Source organism: Thalassophryne amazonica, chromosome 6 (genome assembly GCF_902500255.1).
Source record: "Thalassophryne amazonica chromosome 6, fThaAma1.1, whole genome shotgun sequence".
NCBI lineage: Eukaryota > Metazoa > Chordata > Actinopteri > Batrachoidiformes > Batrachoididae > Thalassophryne > Thalassophryne amazonica.
The window spans coordinates 125,405,847-125,411,846 of NC_047108.1; positions in this window are offsets into that span (position 1 = coordinate 125,405,847).

Genomic DNA, 6,000 nt, shown 5'->3' on the forward strand with positions numbered 1-6,000 from the left:
GGCTCCGGACGACAAACAATCGGTTCGGACGCCGAATCTCTGGGTGACGGAGTTATCTGCACTAGTATCGATGGTGCCGCAGCTGGAGCAGCAGGAAGCGGAACGGCTTGCGCTGCAAGCTCCGTAACACGGGCGTCTGTTTGTTTAATTTGGTTTGCGAGATGCTGTAATTGCTCCCATATTTTCTCCAAGTGTTCTTGAACTTTTTCGGCAAAAGGAACCGCCTCTGCCGCTGGGTCCATTATGGAATGGCCGGGAACTACTGTTATGTGTTGACGCGGGTTGAGGAGCGGACCTGCGTCAGACAGAACCCAGCGCTACAAATAACCAGAAAAGCGGTTCCAAAAACAATATATTTATTTCACCCGCTGGTGCATAAAAAGTGTAAAAACAGAAATAGCATCCTTCTGGTGGAGTGAAGGCTGGCACGCTCTCCAGCGCCCAAAAGGATCGAAGCCCGGCGCTCCTGGACCCACTACCACCGCCAAACACCCCCCAGGTGGACACGACAAACCGACTCTCTGCGAAGCATAGAAGAGGTGAGGTAAGTTAGCAGTTACAACTAATATCCTTCAAAAGACACACACTATCAGCAACACATTCAGGTCTGTATTTTAAGCTTTATGCAAATGAGCAGCTTCTCACAACAGGTGGAGGACCACTTGTCCGCATGCCACAGCAGTGAGAAGCGAGCTGCACAATCCTCATCACAATTCAAGTATGCTGCGTAACAAAATACCAAATTACTATCAACAATTAGTCAAACACTTAATCACCTTTGATGTGTGCTGACAGCATGTGTCCCTCACCCTTCCTTGCTTCACGGGCTTGATGTGTCAAACCCAGGCGCGGTCCTCAGCGTCTCACAAACGAACATCACAAGGTCGAGTTCCCAGCAGTTCTGCTTGAATCACACATGACTTAAATGCAGAACGCCATCCAATTATCTGCTTCAGCTGAAAGTCTTTAAGGTTGCATGTGAGCACCATTCACAGGTGCTGCACATGATGTTGATGAGGGTGAAGGATTCTTCAGCCAGCACCTTCTCCACAGACAAATCAGTTCTCATGCCACCTGGAGAGCAAAGAAAAGAAAAGAACACCAAAATATCCAGCCACACCCCCCAACACACAACAGTTACAGCGCTTTCTGAAAGACTTCTAGTGTAATGAAACTTATTCCCCACTGCTGGGTAGTCCATCAGAGTAAATGTAAATGTTATTAAGAAATGATCAGACAGAAGGGAGTTTTCAGGGAATACTGTTAAGTCTTCAATTTCCATACCATAAATCAGATTAAAGTGGTGGGTGGACAAATTTACATTTTGAGCAAAGCCAATAGAGTCTAATAATAGATTAAATGCAGTGTTGAGGCTGTCATTCTCAGCATCTGTGTGGATATTAAAATCGCCCACTATAATTATCTTATCTGAGCTAAGCACTAAGTCAGACAAAAGGTCTGAAAATTCACAGAGAAACTCACAGTAACGACCAGGAGGACGATAGATAACAACAATAAAACTGGTTTTTTGGGACTTCCAATTTGGATGGACAAGACTAAGAGTCAAGCTTTCAAATGAATTAAAGCTCTGTCTGGGTTTTTGATTAATTAATAAGATGGAATGGAAGATTGCTGCTAATCCTCCGCCCCGGCCCGTGCTACGAGCGTTCTGGCAGTTAGTGTGACTCGGGGGTGTTGACTCATTTAAACTAACATATTCATCCTGCTGTAACCAGGTTTCTGTAAGGCAGAATAAATCAACATGTTGATCAATTATTATATCATTTACTAACAGGGACTTAGAAGATCAGGTGACCCTGAACCATCCCTTAGTTACGCTGCTATAGACTTAGACTGCTGGGGGGTTCCCATGATGCACTGAGTGTTTCTTTCTCTTTTTGCTCTGTATGCACCACTCTGCATTTAATCATTAGTGATTGATCTCTGCTCCCCTCCACAGCATGTCTTTTTCCTGGTTCTCTCCCTCAGCCCCAACCAGTCCCAGCAGAAGACTGCCCCTCCCTGAGCCTGGTTCTGCTGGAGGTTTCTTCCTGTTAAAAGGGTGTTTTTCCTTCCCACTGTCACCAAGTGCTTGCTCACAGGGGGTCGTTTTGACCGTTGGGGTTTTTACATAATTATTGTGTGGCCTTGCCTTACAATATAAAGCGCCTTGGGGCAACGGTTTTGTTGTGATTGGCGCTATATAAATAAAATTGATTGATTGATTGATATTCTTTTGTCCAATACAGAGAATTTTGGAGATGGATGCCCACCCCATCCTCCATGAATACATTTATTTGGATGAGGTGGGATTCAACCTCTCTAAGTCAAGACAGAAGGGGAGAAACATCATTGGACCTAGGGCAGTTGTCAATGTCCCAGGCCAACGTGAAGGAAATGTCACCATGTGTGCTGCCATAACGCAGGATGGTGTCCTGCATCACCATGCAACACTTGGCCCCTATAACACTAGTCATATCCTGACATTTCTGGACACTATTCTTTCTCCAAATAAAGAGAATCCAGAACAGGCAAGATTTGTGGTTTTATGAGTTAATGTCAGTTTTCATCGCTCCCAGTCGGTCCAAAATTGGTTTGTCAACATCCCCATTTTTGTGTTGTCATCTTGCTTCCATATTCACCATTTCTTAACCCGATCGAAGAATTCTTCTCAACATGGCGTTGGAAAGTGTATGATCGTCATCCCTATGCCCGCCTTACACTTCTTCAGGCAATGGAGGAAGCATGTGGTGACACTGATGCTGCTTCTATCCAAGGTTGGATTCGCCACACAAGAAGATTCTTTCCTCGATGTTTGGCAAGAGAAAATATAGCATGAGATTGTTGATGAAATATTGTGGCCAGACACAGCCGGATGAGAGATTGACCCTAAATAACCACCCAACTAGTTCTCCCCCCATCAACAAACACACACACCACTTTTTTCATACATGTCTGTTTTTTGGTGCTGTATCACATATGTGGTGGTTGGTTGTACTTTGCTTGTTTTTTTCTTGTATGCTGTACAATACTGCATTCACAACAGCAGCCAATTTATTCAGACATAAAATTTTTGGTTCCAATATTGCTGTGTTGACTTATATCTGCATAATACTGATTTTCATTCTTGTAAGGCACTAAATATATATAAAAATCCCAAACACAAAAGAGCTTTAAATTAGAGCTATAGTGTGTAAATGATATACACAAGATGTGATACTATGGTAAATGTGTTTATGATGTGAGGACAAATGCTTGCTTTTTGAAATTACTGTGTTTCATTCGCAGGGAGATAGGGCGCTTTTTGGCATTTTTGTGTGAGCTATAGTTGGATTTGTGTGTAAAGTTTTGAGAAAACAACAGAGCTTTGAAAATGTGTGTAAACAGTTGGAAAAAAAAAACTAATTATGACAGCTGTGCTGGAATAGTGTTTGCATTCTGCCTCCTAGTGTTCACTTTTTGACAAACGTGTGCTGTGACTGAAATGTCTTCAAATGAGCAAAAAATGTGTGCAGTCTTTTTCTAACAGTGTGCAACAGTTTTGGGAGCAGTGTGTAAGCCATGAAATGTGTCAAATATTTTGACGACAGAGTTCTGTTTTTTGAGAAATGTGTGCAGTCAGATGGAGAATGTGTGTAGTCAGAGGAATTTAGTGTCTTATAAACAGAAAAAAAAACTGTAATAGAGCTTGCTGCTGTTGAAGAATATAATACTCATATGCTCATAGTGATCAGTATTTATTAAACACGTAATCAATAGCTAAAGTTAATTACATGATATCTAAATGTTTAAATATTTTTTGAAATATATGTTTGAATGCTTTTGAATTGTGTATTGTGTGTACAAAATTAAAGGTATGTTATATTTATGATTACATTTGCTTTTGCTTCAAGTATTATTTTAGTTTCTTAGCATGCTTGTTGGGAAAGTGTAGGAACACGGACCCACAACAGGGGGCGCAAATAAACAGACAATGGAGTAAGTCAAAATAACAAGCTTTACTGTTGTGAATGTGCACAACGAATACAACCAATCACAGCAATGGACAACAGTCAATTCACAAAAGTGTCGTGTGGGCAGGCTCGAAGATAGGAGACGCCTCTCCAAGGTAAGACCGGAACCACACGGCTTCCTCCGCCATAGGACCCCGGGAATACTGGAGCCGCCAAGTCCCGAACTCCCAGGTGGCCACTGCCTCCGCGTGTCGGACCTGGTACTGCTGGCGAGGAACAAAGGACAGTTAGATGGGGGCGCGTTTGCACCCAGGACTCCGAACAGCAGGGAAGTTACCTCCACCTCTCGTTGGAACAGTAATCCACAAACTAAGCACAAATCCAAAAAGATACACTCCGTAGCTTTGATACGTTACCTCTCTGGTAGTAGAACGATATCTCGGCGATGAGGTGGAGATGCCGTTCCTGCTGATATACCCCAGTGATAATGCCGTTCAGCTGTCTCAGGTGATGGGTGACAGCTGTTACCGAGGCTGCTCCTGTGGGGCGGGCGGCGCCCTCGGGTGCCTGGGGCCCGCACTCCAGGCAGGGCGCCCTCTGGTGGGTGGGGGGCCAGCAGTACCTCCTCTTCAGCGGCCCACACAACAGGACCCCCCCCTCAACGGGCGCCTCCTGGCGCCCGACCGGGCTTGTCGGGTGGCGACGGGTAGAAGTCGGCCAGGAGGGCCGGGTCCAGATGAAGCTCCTCATTCACCCAGGAGCGTTCTTCGGGACCATACCCCTCCCAGTCCACCAGATATTGAAAGCCCCGGCCCATCCGACGGGACGTTCCAACAACCGGCGCACTGTCCAAGCCGGCTCGCCATCGATGATCCGGGCAGGAGGTGGTGCCGGACCGGGTTGTACAGATGGGCGAGGTGTGATGGGGCTTGAGCTTCGACACATGAAATACAGGATGGATCCGCAGTGAGGCTGGAAGCTGAAGCCTCACTGCGGCGGGATTGATGACCTTGAGGATTTTAAACGGTCCTATGTACCTGTCCTGTAGTTTAGGGGAGGCCACTTGTAGTGGGATGTCCTTTGTGGACAACCACACTTCCTGCCCTGGGGCGGATACGTAGGGGCCGGGGTCCGCCGCCGGTCTGCATGGGTCTTCGCCCTCATCCGGGCCTTCAACAAAGCAGAACGGGCGGCACGCCACACCCGACGGCACTTCCGCAGGTGGGCCTGGACCGAGGGCACACCGACCTCTCCCTCAACCACCGGGAACAACGGGGGCTGATACCCCCAAACACACCTCAAAGGGGGAGAGGCACTTGACTGTTGTGGGCGTACTCGATCCAGGCCAGATGAGTACTCCAGGCCGCCGGGTGCGCGGCTGTCACACAACGCAGTGTTTGCTCCATTTCTTGATTGGCCCGCTCTGCTTGCCCGTTGGTCTGGGGGTGATACCCGGACGAGAGACTGACCGTGGCCCCCAGTTCCCGACAAAAGCTCCTCCAGACATGCGAGGAGAACTGGGGGACCGCGAGCGGAGACGATGTCTGATGGTATCCCATGCAGGCGGACGACGTGGTGGACCAGGAGGTCCGCTGTCTCCTGGGCCGTGGGAGCTTCGGGAGGGCCACGAAGTGGGCCGCCTTGGAGAATCGGTCCACTATCGTGAGGATCACGGTGTTTCCCTGGACGGCGGGAGGCCCGTGACAAAATCCAGGCCGATGTGGGACCATGGGGCGATGAGGGCACGGGCAGCGGCTGTAGCAGTCCCGGAGCCTTGCGATGGTCGGCCTTGCCCCTGGCACAGTGGTACAGGCCTGGATATAGTCCCGGACGTCGGCCTCCAGGGACGCCCACCAGAAGCGCTGCCGGACAACTGCCACGGTTCTTCGCACCCCTGGATGACAGGAGAGCTTAGAGCCGTGACAGAAGTCCAGGACTGCAGCCCTTGCCTCTGGTGGGACGTAAAGTCTGTTCTTTGGTCCAGTCCCGGGGTCCGGGCTTCGTGCCAGGGCCTCCCGGACGGTTCTCTCAACGTCCCAGGTGAGGG